This window comes from Pithys albifrons, chromosome 4, assembly GCF_047495875.1.
Source record: "Pithys albifrons albifrons isolate INPA30051 chromosome 4, PitAlb_v1, whole genome shotgun sequence".
In the NCBI taxonomy this organism is placed as follows: Eukaryota; Metazoa; Chordata; class Aves; order Passeriformes; family Thamnophilidae; genus Pithys; species Pithys albifrons.
In genome coordinates this window covers 15,862,015-15,875,286 of record NC_092461.1, presented here as the reverse complement: position 1 = coordinate 15,875,286, position 13,272 = coordinate 15,862,015, and positions in this window count along the sequence as shown.

Sequence of the window (13,272 nt, the reverse complement as noted above, 5' to 3'; positions counted from 1 at the left end):
GAAATTTGTCATTATTCATTATTGGTTAAAGAAATATAAATACTTCTTAGAGGTTATTATTCACCACTTAAGACCAAATTATGAACCCAAGGGATCACTCACAGAGATTTATCCTTTTGTCTGCAGACTAAGACTGACACATAAAAATGGGGTTACTGTGCATGGAAACTGGTAGTTGGACATACAATAATATGACCTATACACATTCAGGCCTGTTTTTGCATTTTCCACAGGAGCATATTAATGAAATATGTATATTCAAACAACTTACTAGATATCTGCTGCAAATATATAGGAGAAAGGAAAAAGTCTAGGATATTCCTGGAGTGTGTGTAAGATAACCTCTTCACACAGTTGGTGAGGGAGTCAGCTAGGGAAGATGCCCCACTGGACCTGTTGTTTGTGAGGGGAGAAGGACTAGTGGGTAATGTGACAGTTGGACCCTGTTTTGGGTACAGCAAGCACTTCTTGGAGAAGTAAGGAGGGGTGCAAGCAGAACTGCCACCTTGGGTTCCCAAAGTGCAGACTTTGGTCTGTTTGGGCCATTGCTTCAGAGAGTGCCTTTGAAGGCAGTCCTGAATGGTAAGAGTACAGGAAGGTTGGACATTCTTCAAGAAGGAACTCTTAAAGGTGCAGTAGCAGGCTGTCCCCACATGCCAAATGACGAGCCAGGGGAAGAGAAGACTGGCCTGGATGAACAGACAGCTTTGACTACAACATAGGGGAAAAAAGAGAGTTTATCACTTTAGAAAGAAGGGACGGGCAGCTCAGGAGGACAAGGGTGTTTGAGATTATGCAGGAAGAAAATTAGAAGGGCTGAATGCCACCTACAACTTAAGCTACCTACTATTGTAAAAGACACTAAAAAATGTTTCTATAAATACATCAGCACCAAAAGGAGAGCTAAGGAGAATCTCCATTCTTTATTGGATGTGTTGCACCAGGTAAAGGTGGGTTAGGTTGTCTATTAGGAAAGATTTCTTCACCAAAAGGGTTGTCAAGCATCAGAACAAGCTTCCCAAAGAAGTCATTGAGTCACTATCCCTGAAGGTGTTTAAAGGACATGTAGAGGTGGCACTGAGGGATCTGGTTTAGTGGTGGACTTGGCTGTGTTGGGTTAATGGTTGGGCTCTATGACCTGAAAGGTCTTTTTCAACCTAAACAATTCTGTGAGAGTTCCTGAGATTTTTCCCTGGTTTTTCTTGGTTATAGAATGGATATTAAACATTAGGAGGAATAGGAATCAAATATTTATTGAAATTTTCCCTAAGTGCAGAAGAATAATTGTAAATGCTGAATGATCTTTGTCCTCACATCTATAAGTGTGTTCTATGGATATGAAGTGTTTCAGAAGAAATAATGCCATCTGTGTGTTCAGAATTTTAAAAATATTTGCACTTTTCAAAATATTAAAAAGTCTACATTTTTGTTAGAACTCTCCCTCTAACTAATCAGTATATTCACATTTTTATTTCATATATGGAGATAAACATTTAATTTCTACTGTAGACAAAAGCCACAGTTAGTTAGTTAGTTAGTTAGTTAGTTAGTTAGTTAGTTAGTTAGTAGTTAGCTAGCTAGCTAGTTAGTATTATTTTTCATTTAATTTTCTTTTAATTTGTTCCTCTTCTCACTAAACCTGTAAATCATCTTCATATATTCATAGTCACAACTGTGGAAGTTCATTTTCTGAATATATCTACCAATATGTAGAATATTCTGTGTTCAGGCTTTGTTGGTATAACGAGAGTACACTGTGTTAAATCCTGTTCTTTAAACTTGGTTGAGAACAAATAAGTTTGCAATATTTAATGATGAAATCTGTTATTTAAAAGAAATAATGAATGAATCCTTTTTTAGGAAAATACATTCAAATACTTAATGAAAAATAATCTGGAATATACCTTCAACTGACTTTTCTTTCTCACAGTAATTCTTTTGTTTTTCCTGCAAACTACTCTAGCTCTAGTTTCATGTGTTTGTTAGTTCTATTGAAAACAGTAAGTGCTTTCAAGTAAACCGTTCAGCTTTAATGTTATTATAAGGCTTCAGCAAAAAAGGGTTAAACCTTCCTTTTCTAACTTACATATATATGAAATGGAAAAAAATAGGAATTTGCCTTTGGAATAACCCAGTGATAAGGATCCTGGTAGCTTTAGTTCAAGCTGCCTTTCCTCAAAGATTTGTGCAAATTAGCTCTTAAATCTAAAGTTTATACTTAATTTTTTTTGCTAGGATACCCCATCCTTAAATTGCCTCCTAGGAATCTGCTTTCTCCACTGGCTGTTCCAAGTCCAGTTAGGAACACATTCATAGGTCAGCATATAAGATGCTGGATAAAGCAGCAGTTATGTCACCATGTAGACTTCCATTTCTTTTCTTTTTAAACACATTCTCACTCATTAGAATATATAAATACGTTAGGCCAAAGAGTCCCAAGGAAAGAGGATAAAGGATGCTTTCTCATCTTTCTCAACTACATCACTTTTAATCCATTGAAGTTTTTTATTCTCATTCAAGGCACAATGTTAAGTGAATTTAGAAAAGCTTTTTGTGATGAATATGATAGACATAATTTTCTATTACTTAAAATTGCAAAGATGTTTGTTAAAGATTTTAGGTGTATCCTTTAATAAACTCTCATATTTCACTGAGTCATTCTTGTTAAATTCTTTCCAATTATGTAAGTTAAGGAAAGCATAGGTGTGCAGTGACACTTGCACTCTGTGTTCATTTGTAACCTCTTTAATTATAACCACTTTCACTTAAATATAGCTGACCTTTTTTATTTAATTTCATTTGGCTGTTACATTTTGGAGAATATCCAGCAAAGCACTTCAGCAAATTCAATAAAGTATACACTATCATTAATATAAAATCCAATAATGATGGTAAACTGGCCTTCCTAGAGACTGGCCATTAAGACATCATAATTTGGGTATTGACATAAATATTTTTAGTGAATTACATAACAAAACTAGTTTAGAATTCATCCTGACTTAAAATACGAGGTTTAAATATTGGATTGTGTATGCAAATCACATTAAGGGTACTATACCTTGAATGTATGAGTAAGCATATTGCAAATTCATATTACTACTTGCCCTTTGCTACAACTATAGAGGATGAATTCATATGTAGTTTCACTTAAAGGTTTAGCTTTCCGTTTACTTCAATAGCAAAAATGCCAGAGAGATGCACTGAGCTATATTGTTATTTAAATATGTGTTCCAGTATTTATATTCATATGTGACTGTGCATAGAGGAAAAAGAAATGGTATCTTTCATCAACAGCCATTAAGTAAAATCAAGTAGTTGAGGTAATTTCATTTTCTGATATATATACCCACTTAAAATATCTATTCTATATGTCAAACCAGATACTGTAAAAGTGGATTTTAATGGGAATAATGTATCTGACTTTATTTTAAGTGTACCTACCATTCTATATTTGACAGGCAACATCACAAGGCTTTCTAACTGCAATAATTTTGGCATTCTTCTCTGTAATGACCTGTCCACCCAGAAGGATCTCTAAACTAGAAGAATGAATCTCAGCCTGAACAGAAAAATAAACTTCTCACAATCAGTTTCTTTTCAAGATGCTTCCAATGTTATTATTCCATTAATAATGCATTTTCAGTTGTCAAAACTGATCAGCATCATAGTTTTTTCCTAGAAACTGTTTATTATAAATCACTTCATAACAATACATTATTTTGAGGTGAATAAGAAAAAAAACATTCACTGTCAACTAGAATTAACAGTTAGGAAGCTATAGTCTCTTAGAGGGGGAAAAGGAAAATTAGCATAAAGAGATCTATTTTAAAATATCATCATGTACTTGTTGAAAAAAAAACAACAAAAAACAATGTGTAGCCAGGCAGAGAGATGAATGTTACCTGAAGCATTTCCTAATTGTTCTTGTTGGCTAATTAGAAAGTAATATTTGAGCAATAACTTTTTTCCTACAGTCTCAGCCAGGGTTTGTATCACATGTGAAACAGATATTATATAAAGAACTCTCTTGAGAAATCAGAATTGTTTAAATCGAACTTTACTACTATGACAACATTTTTCATCTTATCCTCAGACCTGTAAAAATCTTATTGTTTACCAGTTACAGTAAGAATCCAATCTCCACATGAATGTTTATGTATGTTGAATAGAGGGGAGACATTCCATCAGAGAGATCCCCATTGCTAGAACAGATGGGCATTGTCTCTGTACTGTATAACACAGTGATGTGGAACATTTTATTTCACACAAAAAGCAAACCTAGTAAAATTAGCTCTTTTCAGTGCTTTTGACACTTTGGTGGAGAAAATCTCCTCTCATCTGGGTAAACGAGTATAAGACATCTGAATCAGTTTTGACTTGGGGAATTCTGTATGTAAAAACTGACATTTCTTTTTTAAGCTTCCCACCCAGTGCCCCAGGTCCCTAGAAAGCCTGTTAAATGCTTCTGATAAAAAATGGTGACGTTTCATCCTATTTTGTCTCACATGAAAAAATCAATGCTTTCATATTAACCTATATTTATAATTTTAATTAGAGTCTGCTCTTCAATAATGAAAGTGTTTGCCATTTAAATTCTAAGTTTCAAGAGATCTTCAGAAAGTTGGCCAAAAGTAATTACTAAAGATGGGAAACAGATACAAGGAGACTGTGTTACTAGCAATGCAACAGGTACAAGTCATCACTGAAAAACAAAGTCCACATATTCTTGTTGGCCAACCCTGGTCCCCAGTCATAAATCCTAAAAAGTTGAGGTACCTCTGAGGGGAAAAATAGCACAAACATAAACCACAGTTCTTACTGATATGAATTGCCAAGATGCTTGGTTGCTAATTACCTTCACAGTTCCAAAAACAAAATTCAGAAAATCTCAAAGCATTTTCCCTGGGCTCTGCAAACTGGAGGTGGCAATTCCCTAATCAGAATCTTAGTAAAAAAGTTTTAAGCATTGTTCTATCATGACTGCATAACCAGTAGATGTCTTCCAGTTTCTTTGCATAGTTCAGACCAAATTGGTACAAACTGAAAAAAACAAACAAACAAAAAAACCAAACCCCCCCCCCCCATAACAAAACAAAATACCCCCAAATTGCATTGCAACCTTCCTTCTAAGGAATACAAATAATCCAAATTATCATTTCCTGTCAGCTATATCAGTTAAACCTTTTCTAAGTATCAATAAAGAAAACACCAAAAAAGATACTCAAAAAGATATAGCACACTGCCATGCAAGCCTAACCCATTACACAAGATTTGTTCAGTCAATCCTTCAAGCAACTGCAAAGCTAACCTTTGATATAATCTAGTATATCTGATTATATCTGATATAATCTGGCTATCTGCTAGAGTTCTACATTCAACTATTTTGCCCTCCTTGTTCCATGGTCATTGTCAGAATTAGGAAGAAAGGCCTAACTGTTGCACCTGTATCCAAACAGGCAGGGTTTTATTTAATTCAAATGGGTAAATTTATCCCCACATTCCACTAAATTCTTCTTTTTGCAGACAAATAAACAAAAGAAAATAGCTAAGTGAATATTTCATCTCCATCGGCAAGTTTATTTCTGAGCTTCACTGAAATATTTTGATGTCTTAATTTAAACCACCCCCAAAACATGCCAATTTATTTCACTTTCTTACCAATGAGCATCCAAAGTCCGGTGTCATAACGCGAGTCTAAATAAGTAAAAAGGAACTTCTGTATATAAATGAATAGATCGGATAGATAGATAGATAGATAGATAGATAGATAGATAGATAGATAGATAGATAGGACTGCAAAAGCCCTAAAGAATAATGTTTAGTATTATGTGAGCTATCATCCCAGTTTCATGACAGGATCATTAAAATGTTCACATCCCCATTGAATTACTTTTCCTTGGGTATCTTGTACCATGGACAGTGTCTCTGCAAGCAGGACTGTGTGTAGTTTATGAGCACGCAACTTTTCCATTTTCATTTTAAACACATTTTAAACATATATCGCCTAATACCCAAAATAGATGCATGCTCATGGATTAATGAACTATTATGCGAAGCATCAGCATATTCACCACTTCTGTGAGTATGGAAGTTGTTAGTCAAGTGGGGAATTATCAGCCTTAAAACTCATAAATCATTAGTCTTACTGAGTGATCAGCTTCCATCACTCTTTTTAGTTTTCCCTGTGAACAGTGTTACTTCTCTGTGGTTTAACTTTTCTTGTCCTGGATATTTTTGGCTACTGTACTGTCTCACAACTCAACAACATTGATCTGGCATAAAGTAGGGCAAAAGTCATTTGGTGAGGCTTCATAAGTCTGGGCCCTGACTTAGATCCCTGGCAATTCCTGGCCCACAGATTACAAGGGTCCTTTTGGGAGTCATCCAACCAGAAGTACCAGCAGCTGAAGCCAAGTGTGATTGGTGTACTGTGTGACATCATTTTCACCAATCACATGCTACCTCTGGATGTTTTGACATGCACTCTTAATCAAAATAACACAATTGCGAAGAAGAAGATTCTTATTCCTTAGCACACAGGAAGTAATAAGTTATTTTTACTGATGTTAAAAGTCTACAAAAACATTTAACTAAAAAAAAATAAATAAAAAGTGTCCATTCTGCACCCTGGAAAAAGGTCATAATTTTCATCTTAAAATTATTCATGATTTTAAAAGTATTGCCTGCCATTTTACTAAATGGGATACTGAAAGAAAGAGAAAAATCTTTACAATTCTAAGTTCTTCAAGAAATATTTGAGAAACTGCATATGCTACTAGCAATGTATTACCAAACACACAAAAAAAATGTTTTCCTTGCTGCTGTCTCCTTAAAGATATTCACACTGACTTTGACAGCCTAAGACTCTTGCACAGTGCATCCTAACCTGAATGTTTAACATCCATCTGTGATATTTAAAGTTTAACAATCATTTTTCTCATATACTTTTTCTAACTCAGAAAAGAGTGTTCAAGTTTGAAAGAGTGCTTTGATTTTTACAAGAACACAGTAGCCTGTTGCATGCCATTTCGATCTGAAGGATGTCACTGCTTCCAGCCATCAAGAGATTTCTGAAGAACCAGAAACCTGTCAAGTACGACTCTCTGTCAAAAAGCAAAAAGGAAATACGCATTTTGATCTGAAAATTCATCTCAGACCAGGTACATAGGCTTGATGATGACAATTGCTTCTCCACAAGTCTATAATGTCTTTCTTGTATGGTTACATGAACCTTGTATCTGTATCAATCAAAGTGTACTCAAGCATATGACAAGATGCTGAACAAGCCTGAAGTCCCAGCCGGTTTTCAAGTTAAATAGAATGTGAAGGAGATAAGAGTTTCTGACCAGAAAATAATTGTTTTATTGTAAGAAACTGTACTACCACAAAAGGCAAAACGAAGGTTAAAAGACTCCAAACAGAACCTGCTGTCCACAGGCTTTGCAACTAAGACATTTAAAAAAAAACCAAAACGAAACAAAAAATTTCTTTACCTGTTGGCTCAAGCAGCACACTGTCCACTGAAAAAAAACAAAGACCAAACATTCCAAAGGCACTTTTCCTATGAAACTGAATTATATTTCTGAATAGCCAAGCTGCTGAATAATTAAAAGTTTTGATTCAAGGACTCTGTTGGTGTTTTCTATCTGTACTAGCTTCTCTTCCATTGTTAATCTTTTTTGACATTACTGTTTTGTCTTTTATTACAAAATGCTTTTTTTCCCTTTTTTTTTCTTCAATTTTAGTCATGCAGCTTTCATAACATCAAGAGGAAAGACACAATGTAACACAAGCATGTCATGGTGCTGCTGTTTGCCTAAGATCAGCAATAGAATTCTCACACCCAGAAGAAGTTAGAATGAAGATATCAAATACCAGCAGAGAAAATATATTGGTTTGGAGGTGGGTTTTCCCAGCTTAAAAATTACTTGACTGTTTTAACATTCTAGCTCCACAGAAAGCAATCGCAAATGGATAAATACTGAAATGCAGAAATAAGGACACATTAAGGGTATAATTTACACTGAGCTGAAATCCAGTATGGCAGTTGTAAATGCTCTTGTGATCTGCTCATATATGTTGGTTAGAGCATGGTGCTAATACCACCAAGGTGATAGGCTCAACCCTGGTATGGGCCATTCACTTAAGTATTGGACTCAATGATCCCTGTAGGTCCCTTCCAACTGAGAATATTCTGTGGTTCTGATAACATCTGATATATTCATACTATGTTCATTTATAACATTCATAATACACAACTTGAGCTTTGCCTTCTTTATCAGATATATTGCACTGCTTTCCATCAGTGTCCATGTTTTTCAAATAATGTAGACACCCACACACATACTATTATTACATCTGAGATTACCATAACTTCTGATTGTTCAATTGCCAAAAAGATCCATACTGATATTACACATAAAGCAAGGATCTTTTAGATAGCCAGCAAGGGCTGCCCATTCCTACCTGCTTGTGGGTAAGTACAGGCATTATTAAAACTGGCAGCTGTTCAGATGCAATGTCGAGACAGTAACTTAGGGTGTTGCAACCCTCTCAGCTATCATATTACTCCTATTTTTTTCTTCCCTGTACCTCCTTGCTAATTCTGTAGTCAAAATGCTCAATTCTCACTTTCCTTATTTTCTCCCTGCCAAATGCAGGTGTACTTAGGGAGGCCATATAACCACTAAGTTGTTCACTAAAATTCCAAGCACCCAATTTTACAGTCTCAAAGATTTCACCTACATTTTTCTGATGGCAACATGGTACCAGGAATTCTGATTGTCTTTTTTGCCCCAGGTTTTCCCATGCAATAAAAGAAAGCACCAGAGAGACCCAGTGTAGGTTCAAATGAAGATTTGCAAATAGAGATTTGCAGTGTTTCTTTGAAGTAGATAGTCCAGAGACAAAGAACACCCACGGAAACCTTCGAAGATGTAAACAGAAACAGAGAAATAGATCTTGACAGCTCCTCCAAGCGAAAAATCTTCACAAACTGACCAATATTTCAAGCTATCTGGTTGAGCATTATGTAGAATAGAAAATGCCTAATCCTGATCACCTTTTACAGCCCCATGCTTTGTTTATTCAACCCATCAACCTGTCCCCATAGGTAGTTCCTCAAAGATAATAGAATTAAATCTGAAAAAAAACCAAAAAATCTAGATGATTTGTGCATTTCTGGAGAAGTAGTCATTAATGAAAACAATCTCTGCATAACTGACAGATAACTGGGATTTTCCTAGAACAAAACTGTGACCAGGATTCCAGAAAACTGAAACATGAATGATTGTGGGGCATTTCAAGCAGGAAGAACAGGTACATCACTCTTCAATGGTAGCAGTTCCAAAGATGCAGTGTCTTCATTAGAAACACTATGTTATACAGGGATAGGGTAAAATAGACACATTTTTCTGCTGTTCAGTAAATGTTTCAGGCAGATTAATTCATCTGCTCTCCTTGAAAGCCTTTTCTTTCTCACCGTCTGAAAGTGACATACTGCTAATGCAAAAAGCTTACCTTAAATGCTCCCTGCCCTTTCCCTACTCTGTACCATAATTCTACTATGTCTGTGGAAACAGTCTGAAGACAGTCTTCTGTAACCTCCAGTCTCAGAATCAGCCAGAGATTCCAGTCAGCATGGTAAAATAGATAAAAGCTTCCAAACATGGCCTTGCAAGTCAGATGCATCTGAGGAGACTAGCAGAACAATCTGAATTGTGGGGATTTTAAAAATCAATGACAAAATTGCTCTTTGTCATGTCAGAAAGCCTCAACGACTGATGAAATCCCACTGATACCCCTTTGCTTCACCCAGTAAAGGTTCTGATAAGGCTATGCAAGAACATACTTAGAAATGGTGGCCAGTAGATGATCCAGAGTAGACAGCCATGCCTCTGCTTCCAGGTGGAGAAATGCCAGTTATAGAACCAGAAGATTACTCAACCAATGAAGCTTGCACAGTTTCTGTCATGTGAATAGGAGAATATGCCAAAGCGCACTGCAGACAAGAGGAGTTCCTTTAGGAAATGAGTGTCTGGAAAAAAAAAAAAGTAACACAAGCTCCTTCAGATTTGTTTTCCACTTAGGTCCTTGAAGTGATGATCAGGCCTCACTTACAAGGGGCCTTATTAAGGGCATTAAAGGCCTTTATTAAGGGCCTCATTAAGAGCCTGCTGATGAAGCTCGTGATATTATGGCCACAGTCAGACACAGCAGGTGTGGCAGAAAGCAGTGCATTTCATGATCACCTGCCAAAGACCTCAGTGTTTGTTTTCCTTAATGAGATGAGGAGGAAATAAGAAAAGGAAGAAGCCTTTGGGAGACAGAGTTGAGGACATAAGAGGAGAAATAATTATTAGATATCTGAAAATGGAGATTGTGGTACTTAACACAAATGACCAGCTTTCGAGGCAATGATCACTCTTTTTTTGCCAATATCTGGGCTAGGAATAATTCCTTAATTTTGTGTGTCTTCAAATATGTGACAGTGCTTCAAGCCTACAATGACACATCGACTTATAGTTAAAATAGTTTTTATGCAGCATTCTTGGCTTTGAGCCTCACTCTAGGGCCGAACCCCCAAATACTGAGTGAATTCATTGCGCTGAAGTTGTGAGAGATAATATACTGAACATGGACTGCTCCAGCCCAAGTCTAGACTTTTATGATAAAGACTTTGAAAAGCAAGCACACTAAGGAAATTTCCAAATATTAGAGAAATGTTCAAACAAAATGGGAAGTTAGTGTAATCAGGCATCTGCTTCTTGATATTAGGGTCTTGCTTTCCTTCAGATACCTAGAGATCCTGCTTTTTTGAAGCAAATATAGTGCTAAAAAAAGATTGAGGATGTCCATCCTATGCATTTCCTTCAGCATGATCTTAATTTTAGATTTGTGAATTTCAAAGTGATTTATTCCTGAGGGAAATCCACCAGGATAAGATTCATTCCAGAGTCTGATTGTGCATGAGCTGAAGATTCCACAGACAACTCTGATACCTCAACCAAGAAAAGGAAATTTGTCACACACACTCAGGTGGTCCCAGATTTACAAGATGTTCAGCTACTTGGTGCTAGACACACAGTTCCAGAAGCACCACTTAGTAACCACTATGTTCCATGAAAGCTGCCTCCCCTAAACTCTCTAGGTGAGCTAGCATATTGTTCAGAGAAGGTCACTGTAGGATTTATCTTGTGCCTCATCTCAATATGCTGTGATTAGTGTATATGTGAGTTGCCTGAGACAAAGGTATGCTACAAAGATGATGAAAGCATGAGCAATATGTTAAGACCATACATTAAGCTTTCTATTAAATATAGTTTCAATAATTTGTTTTCCTGTATTTTCATTTACTGTCCTTTTATTTTTGTCCTCTGTAAGCCTCAAAGAATTTAATAATATCCTAACATTATCAATTATTGTTTTCAAAAATAACAGCTCAAGACTACAACCTACGCAATCTTATTAGAAATAGAGCTATTTGATGATTATGTCCCATTCATTATTACATCTTGAGGTGTGTCAGATAGAGTTCTAACCCACTTAATGTGTGCCATGTTGATTTTGCACCCCACTCAACCAATTGTCCTGTTTTTTACTGGGATAGAATTTTCTTCACAGTAGTGAGCTAGTACAAGACTTTGGTATGGATTTGGGCTGTAAACAGCTTGATAATAAAAGACATGTTTTAGTTACTGGTGAGCAGTGCTTGCACAGAGTCAAGGTCTCTTCTGCTTCTCATACTGTACCACCAGTGAGGAGGCTGGGGTGCATAACCAGTTGGGAGGGGACAGCTGGAACAGCTGACCCCAACTGGCGAAAGCGATATGCTATATCATGTGACATCATGTTCTGCAGGTACAGCTGTGGAAAGAAGGAGGAAGGGGGCCCGATGGCCTTTGTCTTCCCAAGACACCATGACACATGACAAGGCCTGTTTACCTGAAGATGGCTGAGTATCTGCCTGCCCATGGGAAGTGGTAAATGAATTCCTTGTTTTGCTTTGCTTGTGTGCATGGCATTTTCTTTACCTGTTAAACCGTCTTTATGTCAACGCATGAGTTTTCTCTTTTACTCTTCCAATTCTTCCCTCGTCACACTGTGGGGAGAGTGAGTGAGCAGCTGTGTGTTGCTTATTTGCTGGCTGGGTTTGAACCATGACACCAATGCATTCTGTAGCATGAAATCAAACATTCTGTAGTATTCTAAGTATATTGTATTGACATTATTACCTTATCAACCCAACTTGTAATCTCACAAAAATATCAAATTAGTTTGACAAGATCTATTTTCCATAAAACCACATTGATTGGCATTAATTATATTTCCCTCCTTTCATTATTAATCGAGTTATCCCATTGTTTTCCTCCAGACTGATGTCAGGTTAACATGACTGTATTTACCCCATTTTTCTTATTTACCCTTTCCTGCCCTTATTCATTTTCTTCTAGTCTCCCAGGAGTTTAATATTGTTCAAATAATTATTAAAAAATTCTTTCTGTATTTGATCTGAAAGAGACCTTCTTCATTGTTAAGTATTTTTTCTCTCTGCAACCTTGCAATTCCTTTGCCAGTCCTCCGGTTTTCATTGCTTCTATTTTTCCTTATTTTCTTATATTCATTGTAATTAAATTCTTCTTGCTTTCAAATGTTATACATGTTTTTATTATTTTTTTAGTTGCTTTCATCTGCATTTTACTGCTGTTTTCATAACCTCTGGTTCCTTTTTCCCTCAGTTCTAACACTGGCTTTTGAAAAGTCTAGTGAAATGTTATCAGGAAGTTCCATATGATTATTTACATTTTGTGATTCAGGATTGATTAGGAAAGCTTAACTTTTTTGAGGCTGATACCCACAGCAGATTTTGAACTCAGAATTAGGCCTGCATTTTTCCACTAGTGTGTCTGTGGAGGGCTAGGGTTTGGCAAAGACAGAAGCCCACATTAAGCAGAAAGCTAGTTGAAGCCAAATGATAATCCATCTTATGAGTGTACATTTGATTCAAGTGAGTAACCTTTCCTCTTTTTTGTTTTCTTCACAAAAGATGATCAATATTTGCAATAACTTTTTACCTAACATCTTATCAGCAAGAGATCTTGCCCAGAGAAAAGGTAAAACTCGATCTAGATGCCTTCAAACTTAAATGTCTTAGTCCACAACCTAATCTCAGTTTTGCATATAATTTTTAACTGCATTGTCTTACATCAAATAGTTCTCTGAATAGAATGCATAAAATTAATATAATTCCAGGAGCAGACACCAAAACATGGA